Source organism: Hesperophylax consimilis, chromosome 24 (assembly GCF_061612785.1).
Source record: "Hesperophylax consimilis isolate HC1 chromosome 24, BYU_Hcon_1.0, whole genome shotgun sequence".
Lineage (NCBI taxonomy): Eukaryota > Metazoa > Arthropoda > Insecta > Trichoptera > Limnephilidae > Hesperophylax > Hesperophylax consimilis.
This window is the reverse complement of record NC_142859.1, coordinates 29,014,782-29,036,665: the sequence shown is the minus strand read 5'-3', so window position 1 is coordinate 29,036,665 and position 21,884 is coordinate 29,014,782. Positions and strand designations below refer to the sequence as shown.

General features: G+C 36.3%; 1 pseudogene; it reads left to right on the top strand.

Moving 5' to 3' along the window:
- Positions 1 to 13,649: 13,649 nt before the first annotated feature.
- LOC149412174 (phenoloxidase 1 pseudogene) lies at positions 13,650 to 15,761 on the top strand (annotated as a pseudogene).
- Positions 15,762 to 21,884: the final 6,123 nt, after the last annotated feature.

The following is a 21,884-nucleotide window of genomic DNA, read 5'->3' as shown; positions in this document are numbered from 1 at the left end:
AAAATATATATAAAGAAGAATAAATTAACAACAGAGTACAACTATGCAGGGCGTGGTCTTGAGTGGCGTTTGGTGCAGGTAGGCTGCGGTCACTAACATTTTGGCGGAGGCCATTAGCCGCATCCTGGCTCCAGTGACCCGGTGTCTCATCAGGCTGGCAAATCCATTTAGTCCTAATTCCGTGAACATTGTCGATGTGCTGCTGTATCTTCGGCATACAAACGTGATTCTACAGGCGTCATTATATTGAATTCGGAATCGTTCCGTCGAGCAAGTTCGGTAGTGACACCATGTCTCACACGTATACAGGCCAGTACATAATGCGTTGAACAGTATTTTTTAACAGTATTGCTGCATTTGCAAAATCTGCGGGCAATCATATAAGACACCATGCTTAGGCTTCTCTTTTGTCGTTCTATATCGCCATCGTCCGATAGGTCTTGATTAATAATGTGCCCCAAGTATTTTACGTGCGAACATAAAATGAATAAATTAGGTATTTTGTCGTGAGTCGTTAATAATTAGTAATAGTCTTAAAAAGCAATTGTTGTGTTTATTTAAAGACATTAGATTAAAAAAATATGTACATAAATAATCGAACTTATTAGTACGTACCTAGTATTATAAACTTAACTTCAGTTCTACCAAAAAATTGTTTAAAAAGAACAGTGATGAATGCAAAAAATTGTAGTGTGATATGTGTTCATGGCAAAACACTAATAATAATAATAATTGAATAATACGTACAGCGTAAAGAAGAGCTATATTTTGCGTGTATGATTTGGGTTTTTCAATATAGAATAAATGGCTTTTGCATCATATGAACAATGTACAGTACATATTTAATTCGTAATCGAAAAACGCATTAAGTTACTTTGTGCTGCAATATACCTAACCATTTTAAGGTATTATTAAAATAATTTCTAAAATTTCACATAAACAATACAAAATTAAGGAAAAAAATAATTAAGTAATAATAATTCAACTAAAAATTAATTTGCACATTGTACAGCGTTCCCCTTTCAATCCGCATCGTGCGCGCGTGTGCACATGCATGGACTTCTTCGAGACGATCTCCGTTGCAGAGCGGTACTTATTTTTCTCCCGACCCAGAGATCGATGGTTTGAAACCCGACTATTTAATTTTATTTTTTATAATTTATTAATTTAATAGGTGCCTAAATATCTACTTACTTTCAGTATAACGCTGGAGAAATATCAACACCCAGAATCGAAACGTTACTTGAAATGCCTCTACCGGCCTCTACCAATCCTCTACCAATCCTCTACTAATCCTTTACCAATCCTCTACCAATCCTCTACTAATCCTCCACCAATCCTCTACCAATCGGCTACCAATCGTCTACCAATCTGTAGTATTTGGTTATTAAAAGGTTCGGGTAAGTTCGGGTTTTACCGAACTTAACCGAACGCGACCTACCGTCACCTGTTATATTGTCGTGTTCGCGAAGAGAGCACGATTCTTTCGCTAGACGACCTTTGGGCAACATCTTACTTGCATTGTTATAGTATTATATTCCGAATAAACCAGCTTCCGTGTACTAAGTACTTACGTGTATTCAGTGTTTATACCAGATCTTTTCCTCATAGAATACTGGAGATAGAGGGCCCAGTATTCTACTCGTATGAAGATATCATACAACAACGATACGTTACACAATCCTCTACCAATCCTTTACCAATCCTCTACCAATCCTCTACCAATCCTCTACCAATCCTCCACCAAACCTACTCTAGGCCGTGTCTAGAGGTGGATTTTTCGGTGACGGATAACCAACACCTCTGCCATATTTCACCCCGAGTGGTTATTTTTTATACATTAAATGGGTCAAAAGATACCTGTTGGAGAGATCAAAGGATCTCCCCAACCTGCATCTCTCGATCTGACAAGCCACGCAGCTGGTGGCAGGCGTATCCTGAACACACCTCATCCGATGAACCCGGGTACTCCTGCTAAGTTGCTAACTGGCCTGCATTCCCTTTTTTAACCGGATTACCAATAATTTGAAGAGATTATTAATTTAAAAAAAAATTCCCCGTCTACCTCTCATACCCTTTTCCTTCTCAGACCTTCCACTCCTTAAATTTATTTACATCATCTCCAAAGATTATGCGGATGATGTGAAGACTTAGGTTTTGCCTAAATGACTTAAAAAAAGTTTTAGATGTTCGGTTTATATTTATATTATTCAGATCTGGTCATACACGACACTTCTCATTTCAATCAACCGTTTCGATTCGAGTGGATGTCTCTCACTTCAAAACCGACCGTTGTAAATGCATTGGAACGTACGCGCACGTGCGTATGTGCACGGATTTCGTAACATGATTCATTCGGTTAAATTATCCGCGGCTCCGATTATTGCTAACGCGCGGTATTCGCGCATTGACGTGCTCTCTGTCACGTGGACCAGAATATAGATGTAAAAAACATCAGACATCAATCAGACTTGTGTTGACATATTTCATATATCCATTATCTATAACTTTGACAGAGAACTCAAAGTGTATGAATTCATCAAACCCTCGACACATAATTGAAAAGCATTGATTATGAATTATTACGTAGATATTATTGAATAAATAATTAGGTATCCAACTGCAAGTACAGAACCTACCTGCCTATGAGATGTTTTTGAAGCATGGCTTTTATTTGTATTATAATAAATTGTTTTTCGTGTACACGGTGGACAGAAAGTTTTGTGTTCCCGGTGGACAGAAAGTTTTAGAGCAAGTAAATAGGCGTATACGCATAGACATATGAATATTAGTAGACCTGCCCTAAGTGATTAAAAGCGTATTATCCCCACTCCCTATACCGGTTCCATTGGAGCCGGCTGTGCTCGCGTATGGCCTCAAGTGAAATTTGAAAACGTGACGTCATCATTCTTGTGCGAACTATGGTCGAGGCATCATCGGTTCATTTTACGAAATAACACGGCAAAATGTTGACTTGTACTATGAAAACTTGTAAAAATAGTTGTGAAAAAGAGAATAAACCCAATTGTCGTATTACATTCCATATAAAAGCTTTATTTTACTTTATTTTAAGCATATTCACATCGTATAATATGAATCAGTTGTTACTATCACATCGAGAAACGTCTGGACGCGAAACACAAAGCTGGTTGGTTGCTGGGAAGTAAATTATGAACATTTATAAAAGTGTCTTAACTAAAAACTTAAACGAAATATTCGACTCTGAAAATGGAACCGAATTTTTTTGCCGAATTTGGACTTCGCAAATTTGTTCATAACGTGGCGAGTAATTTGCGCTCCCATGTAAAAATGTCTATTCATTCAAAAGCAGATTTGACTTTTAAGAAGTAAATGGTGATATTATAATGCGAGATGCCTATTTACTGTCAGATTGATTTATTGACGAATCACAGTCAACTTCACTCCCTTCGTTCTTCAACAGTTGATTTTACCCCTCGCCATTATCTTCTCGTCTATTAATTCCTATGTCTGTGCGTATACGTCTGTCTCGACACAGGTGTACCCTAGTGAGACAGATGTCGATAAATTTATGTAATAAAACTTTATATTGATAAATAAATAAATAAAAGTTAAGTCTCCGTAGTAAGCGTTCAAAAAGAAGATTTAAGATTTTTACAGTGTCGAAATGCTGTGCGAAACGTTGGCTAAAGAAGGAGTTAGCGGAACACGGCATAGCACCCCAAAAACAAATAACAAAAAAGAAGAAGATGGTTTGAAATTGAGATATGTAAATACGAATATTAGAGGGAGCGCTTATATAAAAAAACGATAATAATTAAGCGAAAACTATAAAATGTTTAATAAAACACGGCTCGTTTACAATACAGCAAAAATCTCTCGACAAATTTATAAGTTGCATTTAAAGGAACATTGTCAATTATTTCATATGTATTATACATTAAAAAACATAACAAAATGTGTTTTAAATAATTTTCGGAGCATTCTTTGAGATTTTAATATATGGAGGGAATTTCATAAGATTACCGTTTCGTCTTTACAAATGTATATACGAGTATATATAATCTTCAAAATAATAAGTAATTTTAAAGAAACATGATCAAGAAAAATACGATATAAATCGGTAGAAATTCGTAATGCAAAGTCATGTGGTTTTGTTTGAAAATTTGATCGCTTAAAAATACTTTAGATTCTATATCTTGGCCATTGAAATTTTCGAGTATTTTTATAAGCCTAGAAAAAAACCAGTTCGGTTCTATAAAAACTGATTTAAAGTTCATAAGAAAATTACCGTAAAACATTTAAACATGTAAAACATCTGCTTGAACTTCGCAAAAGAAGATAAAACACAGCTTTAGCGATATTCTTCTTGCATAAATCTGTACCGGCGTGGCGGCTGGTTTTGCGGAAATTTAAACCTTATCCCCATCTACAAGGAGTATTATTGTTAGCGGTCCGATTCTTAATGTTCAACGACGTGCTGACTGATTGTGTTAAATGGTAGAAAACGGCAAATAAGAGAATGAGCTCGGTGGTCAATACACAGAAATTTGTATAGGAAGTGAGATCAACTGGAAAACGTCACCACTGACAATTCTGGATTTGCGAATCTTAGGTAAAAGTGCGCAGCACACGAAAGGCGCCTTCTTTGGTTTGTCCAGCTTTGTCAGCTACAAACCAAAAATGTGTATATTCCTGGTATACCTAACCTACCTTGGTAATAGGCATTAAAATCTTTTGACAAACGGAGTCTAGAAACGTTCTTCTAAAAACTGGTTTTTACATAATTTGTAAATAATGTTATAAGATAGCAAAAAATGTAATTAAGGCGATGCCATACGTAGTAATGCAAAATCATGTGTTTTTGGTTTGAAAAATCGGTCGCCTAGAAATGTTTCAGATGCTTTAATTAAATACTGCGAGTAGAATACATCTTGGCCTTTGAAATAATCGAGTATTTTTATAAGCCCAGAAAAAAATAATGTAAAAGCCTTTGAAAACTGTTTTAAAGTTCAAAATCTCCTACTTACAAACCCATTTTCGGTTATGATTTTATTTTATAATGTGGCAAATTAAGTTATTTATAAAATGATCGAAAAAAATGAAATATTTATGCCTGAACATCCACAAAATAAAATAAAAGGCACTTTTTGGCCATGTTTTTTTCTTGCATAAATCAAAACAGGCGGATGGTGTTAAACGGGAATTTAAACCTTATCGCCATCTACGTAAGGGTTGTTATTGATAGCGGCTCAATTTAAAATATTACACGACGTAGTGCATCGCCTTGGTGAAACGTGTCAGTGAAAGTGTCACAGATAATCTTAGCTATAAAACTTTATTTTTTTAAAGTTGTTTCCTTTACGCGTTCATACATTTCCACTGAAAAAATATTTTTTGTAGTAGTTTGCATTTATATTTTTTATTGAGTAGTTTATTTTTTTATTTGTATTCTACTCAAGCGAAGCGATAGGAAAACCTTCAATTTAACTAAAGCATAATTTTTTGGTTTTCATAATGTACACCAATTCGTCATAAAGATTAATTAAAATAGTGATTTAGCATTAAGCTTCGCCTTATGTGAAAGTAAAGGAAAACTTTAGAAGATTTACATAACTCAAACGTAACATTTATTTTTTATTTGATACTTGAATTGAAACATTACATGAAATGATGCACTCTGTGGTCGAGGGTTAAGGCTCTCGACTACAATTCTGGAGGTCGCGAATTCAAATCCCTGCAAATCTTAATAAATAAATTAAAACATAATAATACGTACCTAGTTCATTCTTTTTTGTACAATAGCTCCGCACATGGGGCATGAAGAAAAAAAATCCCTCACGGCTTATGTCACCTTGTGGGCTGCTGTGTGGAGAGTCTTTTTAAAGAAAGGAAAGAGAGGAAGTTCTGGAAAGGAAAAAGGTACGAGGAGTGAATAGGAATATGGGGGTTAATGTGTCTTGGAGTGATGGACGTATGAACCCATCCTTCCCATTGCAGTGCAAGGCGATGGGTAGGGAAAGTTCGGCTGTAGACATTTTGTCAAAAGGTTTCCCTCAACCAATCTCTCCAAAAGTAGGTGGACAATCGCATCCGCCTCTAAGACCTATACAAGCCTCACCCCATGAACCCGGGCACACCTGCCAAGTCACCAAACGTAGCATACAACATGGGGTGACCTATGGCAGGGGTGTTTTTTGTATGTTTTTATTTAGTTAAAAAAATTATAACATTTTTATATGTAGTAGAAACCTTCAGAATTAGTTGCACGTACAACTTATTTCTATGACATTTAGGCACACTTTACACTTCACCTGCAAGACTTTTAGCTTCTTTAATATCCGTCCGTAAGTTCATTGAATATCTTGAAACTTTTGGGTTCCCGACAAATTTGTCAAAGTCTAAAATCTCCACAGTTTCTCATGGGGTAGCCATGTATTTTTAAATTAAAATTTACGATCTATTTCGGGCATATGCATATGCATCTAACTTGTCAGCTTATTTAAATATTTTAAATATTAAGGTATTGTGTGGCGCGCGGTATTTGGTCCGATGCACGGATCCGAATACTTTCTCCCTCACACGCATAGCGCCGTCTCGCTCAGCAACTTTCAGCTCACCACCCGTACAGGATGACACTACCCTGCCCCAAATGGTATATAACACCTATATGGAGTCAGAGTATCCAGTCTCCTGGACTAAGCAACAGAATCCTAGCGATCATTGCCCAGTTAAACCCTCCCCAGTACCAAGTGGAGAGAACCCCCCGGATCCTCGTTGGGAATTCAAGTAACAGCTCCTTCGGGGACATTACTTGTCGGGAAAATCTCAACCCACGGGTCCTCTGTTGAGGTTTAGTGAGAACATTAGTGATCATTGTTTAAACTCTAAATGACTTTAATTTGTGCTACAACTTTCCTGTACTCTGTTTTTTACTATAAGCTGTGAACCCTATATGTAAGACAAATAAACTGACCAACGCTGAAAATTTATTACAAACACCCTGATACAATTGTAAAGTATACCCTGTCTCACACTTAACTTACACTATTTGGTTGGTGTTCAGAAAATGATTTGCAACTAAATATTAGTAAATGCCAGATTATTAGTTTTTTCAAAGGTAAAACTCCTCTTCATTTTTCTTATTTCATTATTGGCGCTAATCTTCTTCGAGTTTCACAGATTCTAGATCTCAGTATCTTATTCCACGAAAGTCTACAGTTTAACTTACACATCGATGAAATCTATATTGCTCATTAGTACGAAGTAAATTGGAATATAAATCAACAGTGTGGTCACCGTTCTACAAATTCCATTCTCAAGTCTTAGAAAAAATACAAAATAAATTTCTTCGGTATATTAATTTTAAAATGAATATTTCCATCGAATTTATAAATTACTAATTTACTTACGTACAGAAACCAAACTTCTCAAACTATCAGATAGAAGAGTTTTAACTGATGTATTATTTTTATTCAAAATTATCAAATCTCTAATTGACAGCCCAGAATTATTGGAATTTATATGAATGTACCTGCCAGACAAACTCGAAGCAAAGACACTTTTAAATGTAACAATAACCTCAATACTAACTACTCTATTTATTCACCAATTTCAAGAATTCATCACCTTGCAAACAAACACTGTGAACTTATCGATATATTTGGTATTTTTTTATTTATTTATTGTTTTTGTGTTTAATTCGTAGAACTCCATTTAATTTTTTTATAAATTTAATTTAGATTAAATTTGATAATATTATTATTAAGTTCTGCAAGTGTTTTAGTTTTTTATTATTGTGACAGCTGTTTCGGCTTACAAGGCCATTTTCAAACTGTGGTTAGTCCACATTGAGACGACGTTTTTATACTATTTCAAATGTAAATTTTGAAGGTGCATACATTGATTTATTACTGGTTACACCGATGACATGATCTATTGTTGGTTAAACCAATCTATGTTTTCCCCTCAGTAAATGGTAATGGATTCTTAATTATTTACTAATGACTTTATTGCTATGAATTATTTGGGTGCATTATACTGCTTGGGTTTTGTGAAAATACTAAGAAGTGGTGAGTAAATTATTTTCCGTACTTTATTAATTAGTGTTAAATTTGGGTCATTCGTTCGTTTATTGATTTCTAATTGTTCAAGTAAATTTAATCTAATGCCCTTTTTTTCTATATGCAATGGTTTAGGACCCTTGTTGTTAAGTGGGGTATGATTATTCACCAAGAGATGTTCTGCGAATTTTGAGGATGTGTTTTTATTATTATAACATCGTATATGTTCTTGGAATCTAGTTGAGAATGCCCTCCCCGTTTGTCCGATGTAAGTGGCGTTACAATCGGCGTGGTCACATTTTAATTCATATATGCCACTGTTATTGAGTATAGGGATTTTACTTTTAGAGTTTTTAAGGCTTGTTCCTAAATTATTGTTTGTTCGAAAAGCTATATTTAAACCACATTTTTTAATTTCTTTTGCAATTTTTTCAGATATTGGGCCGAGGAATTCGAGACATGCAAATTTTTCTATATTTTTGTTATTTACCGGATATATTAAATTGATTTTATTTTTATATTTCTTATTTTTTATTATTTTTTCAATGTTATTTGCCTCATAGCCGTTATTAATCGCGATCGTTTTTATCGTTTCCTTTTCTTTTACATAAGCTTTATTGTCTAAGGGAATGTTAATGAGTCTATGTACCATTGAATGGTACGCTGATAATTTATGAGACCAAGGATGATTTGAATTTGAATTTATTGTTGTATCTGTAAAAGTTGGTTTTCTAAATATTTCAAAGGTATGTTTATTATTACTTTTACCAATTACCAATTTACCAATTCAAATCATCCTTGGTCTCATAAATTATCAGCGTACCATTCAATGGTACATAGACTCATTAACATTCCCTTAGACAATAAAGCTTATGTAAAAGAAAAGGAAACGATAAAAACGATCGCGATTAATAACGGCTATGAGGCAAATAACATTGAAAAAATAATAAAAAATAAGAAATATAAAAATAAAATCAATTTAATATATCCGGTAAATAACAAAAATATAGAAAAATTTGCATGTCTCGAATTCCTCGGCCCAATATCTGAAAAAATTGCAAAAGAAATTAAAAAATGTGGTTTAAATATAGCTTTTCGAACAAACAATAATTTAGGAACAAGCCTTAAAAACTCTAAAAGTAAAATCCCTATACTCAACAACAGTGGCATATATGAATTAAAATGTGACCACGCCGATTGTAACGCCACTTACATCGGACAAACGGGGAGGGCATTCTCAACTAGATTCCAAGAACATATACGATGTTATAATAATAAAAACACATCCTCAAAATTCGCAGAACATCTCTTGGTGAATAATCATACCCCACTTAACAACAAGGGTCCTAAACCATTGCATATAGAAAAAAAGGGCATTAGATTAAATTTACTTGAACAATTAGAAATCAATAAACGAACGAATGACCCAAATTTAACACTAATTAATAAAGTACGGAAAATAATTTACTCACCACTTCTTAGTATTTTCACAAAACCCAAGCAGTATAATGCACCCAAATAATTCATAGCAATAAAGTCATTAGTAAATAATTAAGAATCCATTACCATTTACTGAGGGGAAAACATAGATTGGTTTAACCAACAATAGATCATGTCATCGGTGTAACCAGTAATAAATCAATGTATGCACCTTCAAAATTTACATTTGAAATAGTATAAAAACGTCGTCTCAATGTGGACTAACCACAGTTTGAAAATGGCCTTGTAAGCCGAAACAGCTGTCACAATAATAAAAAACTAAAACACTTGCAGAACTTAATAATAATATTATCAAATTTAATCTAAATTAAATTTATAAAAAAAAAAAAAAAAAAAAGATATATTTGGTGTTAATAATTTTGTGAGTTTCAAAAGGCTTCAAATTTCAGACCTATTTGCTAGTTATTAATCTGTATTATTTATTAGCTTTTTAAAAATAAAATTCCTGTCTCTATACCTTCCAACGTTTCCAACGTTGAATGGTACCTATATGTTGTAAGTGAGAAAGACAGAACCTCTCGGAGAGAAATCTAAACCGCGTTCCAGGTTCATGTCGCTCTGTTCCCAGAATATTTGTAGTCTGTTGGGCTGTGCACCTGAAACATCCTCTATCTGCAGACCAGTAACAGTCACCCCGGGAAAGTTGAGTCTCTCCACGCTGTAGCGAGGCAGTCTTCCTTTATGCAGTTGGAACAAGTTGTCGATGAAAGATAGGATCGTGCATGGCCGTGGCTGAATCTCCCATGATGGAGAACGTCTCCAAATATCTGCCATCTGGATCGTGGCACAAAGCAATCAGAACATGTCCCATGTTGTGCAAATCGCCATAAGAACTCTGTTGGGTGTGAGAATCGAGGATTCCATATTGCCCCAAATGTCAATTCCACCTTGCTCCATCAGCGGAACTTGGATGCCGGCGGTATTAACAATAAAACCTTGCTCGATGGCACCTCTAAAACGATCTCTCCAAATGTCCAACTCTGCCACATCTTGCCTCAAGTTGTCTGTTGATCGGTTTATATCGCTGAGGGTGACATTCGCGCATCTTGGTGGCCATGCTCGACTAGCGACCAGTTGTTCCAATTTGGAGAAGTATCCTTCTGCGATGAGTGCCCTATGATTGTTAAATCGCGTAACACGCATCAGGTTATTGCTCAGCCGTTCAAAGTTGTATCTCCTCTAGTTTTCTCCTCTTCAGAGTTACAGGGGAATAGAAATATCAGGAAGAGTAATATTAGCGATAGCTATCTTATTGTCAGTGTCGGATTGGAATCTACTAGCCAGTGCAGTTCCCAGACCCTTGTAATGGTCTGAAAAGTAACTGTCGGGGATGTCGAAGATTGTTCTATTTGCACCCTTGGTCATAAATACTGGCTCCGTGGGGCGGTCGAACAAGAGCAATAAGTTGTTTGTATCGGTCATCTTGTTGAAATTGTGAGCAACAAGAATGAGAAAGAACGTAGTGTTGTGTAATTGTGTGTGGCTCAACTGATTTTGAAAACCATTTATACCCTTTCATTTTATGTGGTGACTTGTGCAATTTCGCTGCAGAAATAAATCGCACAAACATTGTATTAATCTAATCTTACCTATTATTGTGGTTATAACTACTTGCTATAAAGGAAATACATTTTGCTACAATTTAACTACATTGTTGCCTATGGCAATGTACATCTATTATAATGTTATCTTTTCTAATTGACAAAAACAATGATATTATTTATTCTCTGGTCGGCTATCATCAGGGAAATCTTCATCCTGCAAGCTGCAAATCTAAATAACTGCCCAGAGTCAATGGAACTATGGCAACCTCATTTGTATGGGTTTCCAAGTGGAAAGGAGAAAAGGAAAGTTGTAAAGTACCTCTCTAACAAACACAGCTAAAGCAATTTTATTCATTTTCATTTATATTCCCTTGCATACAGTTTAATAATAACTACCTTAATAATCAGTATCTGTATGGTTAGTTGTAGTGTTATGGGAACATTTCCCTAGAAGGACCGTTGCTGGGGTGTTCGCATATTTTAAGTATATTTATGTTTATTTGTGCATGTTAAGTATTATTATGACGTCATAAGTAAAAACACAGCATCGTCCTTGAGATATTCAAGGAGTTTGGTTCCACCCATACAGGCAGTATTGTATACACATTAGGTTAATAGAAGATAAAGTACAAACATCATGATATCACTTAGACAAAATGAAAGAACAATTTATACGAAAGGTAATGAATAAAGACCAAAAAAGAATAAAACAAAACAAAAGTAGATGATAATTAATGCAAGTATTTTAACGTTACCAAATAATTATATAACGATGATCTATTTAGTAGAACTAAAAAATAATGTACAAATGTAAATGCTAATTAAATTATTTTATGTTTGGTTATTAGTTATTATTTTATATCATGCAATGTTTCGTTTCTGAATGTTGGTCTTTCACAATAGTTATTATTATTATTAAGTAGCTGTACCCCGCCACACGTTACTGTGGCTCAATCTGTCTGTGCAGATAGAAAAAAATGGAGCTGTTTTAAAAAAAGCATGCTTATCCAACAGATTACGCCATTTTTCAAAAAGCATGTTTTTACCTCTCACCTCTACATTATATAGGTATATAAAACAGACTCAACGATTCTCGAACAATATTCGAATGCAAAGATGTCTCAAAATTTAAAAACAATCGGTGAATCTGCAGTACCCCGCCACGAGTTGCTGAGACTCAGTCTATCTGAGCAGATGAATAAACAATAGCGCGTGTTTTACGTCCAACACACAGGGCTGTTTTTTTACAGACATGTTTTTACCTTTCACAGGTGACATCTCTATACCATAGTTACATAAAAACACACAAATATTCGAATTTTGAACAAAGGAACATTTCCATTGTTTATTTATACATAGATATCTAATTATAATTCTAAGGACGGGTTGTTTCGGAGAATTTGAACAATTCATCAAATTTCAACGTTCATTTTCAAGTACTGCGAAAGACTTTGTCGAGTTCTGTTTTTATTTCAGTTTTGTCAAGCAACTAGCCTATAATGATATAATAACAGAACTTGAATAGGACTTTCACAGAACCTGTAAATGAACGCTGAAATTTGATGAATTGTTCAAATTCTCCGAAACAACCCGTCCTAAGTATTATAATAGTTTAAATAGCGCCTTTTACATCTAAAGGGTGTTTAACATACAATGTACTGTAATCTTATACACGTGTCAATGGTGATCTGATAGAGACGTAAATAGGGAAATTCGCAAAGACAACACATAACAGGAAGCCACAATGTATTTCAAATCGATAATATATTTTGTACTAGCAGTCAGTGGCGTACCGAAAACACTACTTGAATTTGGGTTCATAATTTGTAGATAGGTTGGTAGGTACTAATGATAGATAGAAATACCAAATCTACTTTAACAGTTAGTAGGTGCCTAGTGTAGTGTAGATTTTATTATTATGGTGGATAGAGTGCATTTGCATATTCGTTCCATACGGATAATTTAGGAGGCGAGTATGAATACTGCCGCCCCGGAAACTATTTATTGGATAACCAACACATCTGCCTTGGATCGTTCCATGTGGAACGCTACCTTTGGTAACTTAGCAGGGGTGCCCGGGATCATGGAGTGAGGTTTGTTCGGGGGATGGCTGCGGATACATCTACCCACCAACTGTGGGGCAGACCGGGTTGAGGGAGACCTGGTGACCTCTCCAGCAGGACTCCACGCCTTCCACCGCAGTGGAAGGGATACATTTGTAAGTCCGTCAATGGCCGCAGATGTCACCACTCGTGTCGTATCTTTCCTTCTCAAAACTTCCTCTTTAAAAAAAAAACCATCACACAGCATCCCCAAAGATATCATAGGCCCCGACGAGAATCATTTTCCTCGATGCCTCCTGTGTGCAGTATGATTTTCAGATATTAGGTAAAAAAAAACAAACACTTTGGTATTTTCAAGACCAGAGTCTCAGAGCTCCAAAACGACTACCCAGATTGCCTGTACACCCGTTACGCCACAGCTTGGCAACACGCTGGTGAGAGGTTTAAAAGGTGGCGCGCTTCTGACCCAGAGCATCACTTGCAAAGGAAAATAGTCCGCGATGGAAGCTACCTCCAGCGTCTCTCCCCACCCTAAGGAGGCTATCACACTCATGTTCGATCGTCCCATGGAACCACTGCTGATGCCCAAAGGCACGTACGCCAACTGGGTCTTCGATCTGCCTGATGTATACCTCAAGAACCGACAGAGAAGCCTTGAGGAAAAGATTAAGAAAAGATTCGCGAAGAAAGGTGTCAAGCAGATAGAAGTTAAAAACACTACCGTACCGGACATAACCACACTACTTCAAATGTCCAGATCAGAGAGCTTCTCACACAATCTTCCCAAACACAGAGAGATTGCTGGAACGCTGATCGGTATGTTCATGGAGCCTAGAAACTGCGAGGATCTCATCTCTACAGCGGCATACATTCGCGATAGAATCAATCCGTATCTGTTCAACTATGCGTTCTCTGTCGCTTTGCTCCACCGACAGGACACGAGAGATATAACCCTTCCAAACATCTTAAGCTCTTTCCCTGGAAAGTTCGTCGATAGTAAGATATTCTCGCAGGCTCGTCTAGAAGCCACCGTCTTCCCCGATGAGTACCGTGAACCTATTGTGATACAACCAGAGTTCACAGCCAATAGCCGAGAGCCGGAACAGGCCGTAGCGTACTTCCGAGAAGACGTGGGTATCAATCTACACCATTGGCACTGGCATCTCGTTTATCCCATGGAAGTTAAAGACCACGATGAACTTGTTAAGAAGGACAGGCGCGGAGAACTATTTTACTATATGCACAAACAAATACTCGCTAGATTCAACTCGGAAAGGTTCAGTAATGCCTTGCCCAAAGTAGAGAGTTTAGCGTGGCATGATCCTGATGTCATGAAGACAACTGAAGCATATTTCTCCAAGTTGCAGATCGGCTCATCCAGCCGCGCGTGGCCGCCGCGCTTCGCTAACACCCAAATATTTGATTTAGATCGCCCAGATTTCGGCCTTGCTATAAAGAAAGAGGTCATGTCCTATTGGTTAAATAACATTAAGGAAGCCTTGGCCAAAGGATATGTAGTGAACCCTGAAGGAGGTAAAATCCTTCTTGACGAAATGACCGGAATCGATATTTTGGGAAATATGATAGAATCCACAATTTTGTCACCCAATAAGCTTCTCTATGGTGATTTTCATAATATGGGTCATGCCTTCATCGCATTTTGTCACGATCCTGACGGGAAATACTTGGAAAGTTTTAGTTTGATGGGTGATCCTTCCACAGCCATGAGAGATCCTGTGTTCTACCGGTGGCATGTTTTCATTAACGATATCTTCACCTCGTTTAAAGATTCTCTGCCCCGGTACACCAGCATGCAACTGGACTACCCGCAAATATCGATTACTGATTTGCATGTCGAGGTACCAAACAAGCTTCCCAATGAACTTTTCACCTTTTGGGAGCAGAGTGACGTAGACTTATCAAGAGGCCTCGACTTCTCCCCTCGCGGTCCATTGTACATTCGTTTCACCCACTTGCAACACGAGAACTTTGCTTACTCGCTGACGGTGCGCAATAGAAGAAAAGTTCAAGTTAGCGGAACGATTCGCATATTCCTTTTGCCCAAATTCGACGATAAAATGGTCCCGATCAATTTTGAAGAACAAAGAAAGATGGCTATAGAACTGGACAAGTTCAAGGTTCCTCTGAAGCCTGGAAACAATATTATAACTCGTAAATCTTTGGATTCTTCCGTTACAATTCCATACGAGAGAACTTTTAGAAATTTGGATTCCAGTGAATTGACTGGAAAAACCTTGGCTCAATTCAACTTCTGCGGATGCGGATGGCCTCAACACATGTTAATACCGAAAGGTAATATCCGTGGAATGCCGTTCGATCTATTTGCAATGGTGTCTAATTACGAGACAGATTATGTGGACCAAGACACTAGTGAGATTTGCAATGATGCTGACAGCTACTGCGGGGTTTTGGACAAGTTGTACCCAGACAGGCGTTCCATGGGATATCCATTTGACCGTGCTCCGAGAGAAGGCGTGACTACATTGGATGGTTTCCTGACACCGAACATGGCCGTGACAGAAGCGAAGATTATCTTCACAGATTTCGTCAGCATCAGGTCCGAGCAGGGACCTGTTTATAAAGTGATTTAAATAACCCAATTCTAAGAATTTATATCGCTAATCTAATTACCAGATAATTTAATATTTTTAATTTTTTTCTCCTTTATTGTTTTTTTTCTCAGAATTATAACAAGAAAATTTATGAATCTGTTAATATTCATATTATCCTATTCTTTTGGTGTGTATTGGCTAGCTAGTTTATGTTTTCTTCGTATGAAGTATGATTCTCTCTAGTGTTTCACACATCCTAATAATTTTTGTTGTTTTGCTAGCTAATTCATATCTTTATGTGAAGTAATTGCTTTTTGCTTTAACCCTTAATACGAAACTGAACATTTTGTATTGCAATCATGAATAATATTCATATGTCTATGATTGCAATATTTTTTTAAAAATTAAATTTTTTTCTAGTTGATTTCATATGCTTTCTCAATAAAATTTAAACAATTAACATGTCTTTTACTTGATTTAAGAATACCTAATTCAATTTCATAACACAATGAATATGTCAATTCGGAGTGACGGAAAAATTGTGATTTTTTTCTATCCAGAATGCGTAAGGATTTATCACCTACCAATTAACTAGTCCTGACTCCAAAATGCATGCGACGCATGCTCCAGAAAATGGCAACCAAGCATCAAGCAATAGTTGAATAGTGATCGAATTAAACGAATAAATCTACTATCCGCATTTTCGGTTGTAGGTACATAAGTGCAAGCATAAATAAACCACTCACAGTGCAAGTGTGAAGTGATTTGAAATTGTATTCTTGCGCAATGTGCAAAATTATAAATTCAATAATTTTTTTATTTTAAAATTTCGAACCGATAAATAGGTATAAACCGTACCAGAAAAGCCATAAAGTAAGTACCATTTTTTAAAAATCAATTAATAGTTCTTAATTTGAAATACGTATTAGTTTTGTATACATTGTGACAGATTTAACTGGCAGGTTGTTTCAGTTGCTATTTTATCCTTCAATACTATTGATATTGGCCGGCCCCAGACCCTGAGCCAAACCAATTAAATAGTAGTATTAATTAAACCAATTAATTGGAGTCAGTAGACGCCTAGGTAGGTGATCGGACTGATCACCTACATTGCCCTTTTGAAGGCTTAATTATTTATTGGTTAGTTGGGAATGTGGGCTGTGTGTGGACTATCTAAACCAGAGGCTCCCAAAGTGGTCTATATGGACCCCCAGGGATCGATATCGGCTTGCTGGGGGTCTATGTCAACGAGAAAAAAATTTGGGGGTCCACGAGATTCAAATGGGGGTACATACGAGCGGACCCCCATTTACCTCAAGTCAACATTTAAGGGTTCCGTAAATGACACAATAAACCTAACACAAATATAATAGACTGAGGAATTACTTTGATATTTGTATTTTTATATTTCGTAAAGTTGTTAATTGAGGTATATAAATAGAGTCTACGTTCCTTTTCTCGTCAGAATTAATATATTTGAGCAAAAAATTGAACATTGGAAGCCACGAATTTTCCTAGTTCCCCAACTTGTTTTTGAAAAACGTCCAGGGGAATAATGACGTTCAACATTTAAATGCACTTCACACAGACTTCAAAACTAAGTTTGAGGACATTTTGATTATGGAAATGGAACGTTGAAGAATCGGAAATCATGTGACAAGAAGAACTGACCGGAATAAGCACTGACAAAGAACTTAAGGCGAAGCTTAGTGCTTAATCACTATTTTGATTAATCTTTATAACGAATTGGTGTAAATTATGAATACCAAAAAATAATAATAATTAAAATGTGTAATAGTAAATATGAGTGTAATGCTAATTAAACTGGGGAGTCGCTATCGTATAAAACTAGGAAAAAAAACAGGAAATCATTATCTTGTTTAAAGTGCAGTTTTACAATTCTGGTTACAGACTACCTGCTGAAAAAATCGGAGGAAACCATTTTCGTATTCAATGTGTAGTTTTATTTAAAGTTGTGGACTTGCACGAGGCTCACTTTTAAATTAAAACTAGTTTTGTGTTGAAAATGTAAAGATAAAATTACAGTTATGTATCCATCTGCAGACGCATTTCGAAGTGGAGTTGCTATAAATTTATAGTTGCTGTAGTTTTAATCAAAGCTAGGAACTCGCACAAAGATCCAATCTCAAGTTGAAAGCAGTTTTGTTTTCCGAATGATGTGTTCCAGTAAGTTACGTAAAACAGTGACAGCAAATAATGCAGACGTCAAATAATGTCCACCATCTTAAAATGTACGCAAATCGGTTATACCAACTACCCGATTGGACAAACTGGATGAAAAAAGGTGTCATGTATGTAAAACAGCCATAAGTAGACACACTTTAGTGAACTTATGATTCGATAGCTGGCGCTATAAACGGAAGCAATCTTCCGAACGGGCCTTCCATTGATATGCTTGGTGTAACTATAAGTGACCAGCCTCTACGGGGGGTACGGGGGCTCCATCGAAGCCAGAGTAAAGCTGGCCTCTCAGAAGCTGGGCGTACTGTACAGGGCCCGCAGATACTTTAATAGTACACAACTGCTGACCCTGTACAAATCGCAAGTGCGCCCTACTGTCGAATTTGGCAGCCATCTCTGGTCCGGAGCCCCTAAATACCTGAAAAAAACCCTTGACTCTGTGCAAAAACGGGCGGTCCGTTTGATAGATTCCCCAATCTTAACAGACGGACTGCAATCTTTAGAGCACAGGCGTCAGGTAGGTATGCTGTCCTTGTTCTATCAGTATTACAATGGAAGATGCTCTGAGGAGCTAGCGTCATTGATCCCTTCGGCACCGGTGCGTAGTCGGGATACACGCCAAACGCGCGCCCAACATTTGTACACAGTTGACATGTCACGAGAACGGGTCGCTTCTACGATTCGTTCTTAAGTTCAACAGCTCGGCTGTGGAACGAACTGCCGGCCTCTGTGTTTCCTCCCTCCTACAACATGGGACTCTTCAAGACCCATGTTCACTCCTTCCTCTCCACAAAAAGACCCTCCACACAGCATCCCCAAAGATGACATAGGCCCTGAGGGAAATTATTTTCTTTAGGGCCTCCTGTGTGGAGTTAATATAAAAAAATTAAAATAAATAAGTTCACTCGAAGTGTGAATTTACAATGTTAAATCAAAATGAAATGACCTACGTCAAAATGAAATGACCTACGTCAAAATGAAATGACCTACGTCAAAATGAAATGACCTACGTCAAAATGAAATGACCTACGCACCGTTAATTAGAGATGGTCGATTTTCCTGTCCCGGTGACAAGAGACCGGTTTATTTGCTGTCATCGGAACCGTCGATGTTAGTGGTTCCTATTAGAATATTTTTCGAAAAAATTGTAGCAACCACAAGTCAAGTTTTTTTGTTGAACCGGAGGAAATTTTTTTCTTTTTAAATATGAGGAACCGCTTTCAAATGTAACTGAATAAAGAACCGGTTACATTTCGGTCTCTGATAACTGGAAACGCACTGACGTGTTAGGTACAGAGATGTGCAAAATGGGTACCCAAAACCATTTGAAATGCAAAATGGAAATGGGTCAAAACATTTCCATTTGAAAATGCAACATGCAAAATGGTTTTTAGAAAAACATTTCAAATGCAAAATGCAAAATACCTATTTTCAAAATGCATTGAAAATGCAAAATGGTTTCTCAGGTCAAACAATTAAAATAATTGCAGAATTTTTAAACAATTTTCTCATTTAATAATGGACATCAATGTAGAACAAACATATTACATGATGGTAAATCCAAGGCAGTATAGCCGTTTATGTATTTAAAATAAAAATAGAATACAAAATAAAATAAATGAAAAAAAAAACTATACGACTACAGATTATGAAACCACAAAAAATTTGCGCGGGACTAATGTTGCCAACGTAAAAACATAGAAACTGCTATCTAACATTTAATATTACAGCGTCATGGCCATGTTCAGTATTTGAATCAGTATTTTTTGTAATGGTATCACCATAGACTAAATACATCAATGGGTATCACTCAATTGCCAGGGCTCCTACCAGGGAGCAACTTAACAAATGTAAATTATCTCTCATAGCGAGGTTGAGGACTGACTGATATTTGGGGCTTATGAAAAAAAGATTAGTGGAGAAAGTAGGAAGAATGTTGCAAAAAAGCATTTAAAATGGAAAATGCATTGAGAAAAGCATTTAAAATGCAAAATGCAAAATGGTTTTTAGAAAAGCATTTAAAATGCAAAATGGGTATTTTCCATTTTGCATTTTCATTTGAAATGGATTTATTTGAAATAAAGCACATCTCTGGTTAGGTAGGACAATATATGGACAAAACGACAAAGCCCTCCTAGGGTTCCTGGATATTAGAGGTGGGTCCTGTGAGTATTTTTCGTTACTGGGTACAGTGAGTACTGGTACAAAGAAATACATGGTAAAAATACCGGTTACAAAATACTTATAAGCATTTTATACCGACCTGAGGATTATAGTACAAGGTTTTCCAAGAGGTGTAATTTTGAATAGCCCCCTATTTCGGTAGATGTTACTTTTGACGCTGTCATTTTTTGACATTTGACAAGAAGAAACTACGCCATTAATAAAAATGGAACGATACACGCTTCAACAACGCATTGAAATTATTAAAATTCACTTGAGTGAATCAAATGCAAATCATCTTGAGTGATGAGGACCTCGGTGGCTTCGTCAAAGAGCAAAATTATCGCATCTGAGGCTCGGAAAACCCAAGAGTTATTGTTGAAAAGCCTCTCTATCCTCAACTTGTGACTGTTTGGTGCGGTTTATGGTCCGGCGGAGTCATTGGATCTTACTTTTTCGAAAATGAGGCTGGAGCAACAGTTACGGTGAATGGATTGCGTTATCGAGAGATGATTAATGATTTTTTATGGCCGGAATTGGATGGTATTGATCTGGACAACGTTTACTTTCAACAATACGGCGCTACGTGCCACACAAACAACGAAACCATTGATCTTTTTAATATCAAAACAACACCTCTTATTGGAAAACTCTGTATTTGGGGACAGAAAGTAATAAATACTCAGTCCCAGTATAAAATACTTATGAGTATTTAGTAACCGGTATTTTTTTTGTAACTGCAGTCAGATTGTATCCGCCCACAACGATTCCCCACAAATTTTCTACGTAAAATTGGTTCCCCCGATAATTATTCCAATCCATGGGGGGGGAAGGGTTGATGGAGCTGTGAAAGGTAATTTCCCATGTATTATTATTTACTTTTTACTTACTTTTCGTTACTGCGTACATAGTAAGTACAGGTACAAAAAATATCTGTTCAAAATACCGGTTACAAAATACTCACACATATCTCTAAAATAAATACTTAGTCCAAGTATAGTATAAAATACTTGTGAGTATTTTGGAGAATTGTCACAAGTACAAAGTATCGCATGAAAATACCCGGTACTTTTACTGGGTACGATAAATACGCTTCTCCTCTACTGGATATCAACCATCTCTATTGTCTACCGGTAATTAATATTTGTACTTTGTACTTGATGATTGACTTGAGACTTCATGAAGTTCTCAGTCAAAACTCAAGTCAATCAATTGTGATCGTTTCTGGATTATAAATCGTCCTCCAGGAAGTTTCCATATGTGATCTACATATAAAATAAGCCCCATCTTGTGATTGATATGGTAAGCACGAAACCGCATTAATTTTATATGTAGTATAAAGAAACATATTTACTTAAAATGTTTGTTGCTGGTTTAATTAAATACATACATATTAGCAGTGCTTTTTTTTCCATTTAACGCGGTGGAACGGCGTTCCGGCACCTTTTTTCACGGTTTTATTTAAAAATTAATTAAACGAAAAAATATTTGCGCTTAAGTAATTACAATAATAATTCGTTAAAATGATAATAGTGAAGTAACCGTATAGTTTAAATAGCAAACCTGCGTATGTAACTAGCTTCATACGTATGTCTTTGCGTATTATGATTTTGACAGTTTGACGCATTTATTTATGGTTTGACGTTTATCGCATGGCGGCATCTGCGTATATTTTTATTTACGTTTGTTTAGTCAGTTTGTGTTACGATTACGTGTTGTTTTATATATTATTTAGTGCAACTCCAAGTTTAAATATGAAAAAAATTTCCTGTTACTTCTCAACCACCGGCAGCGGCG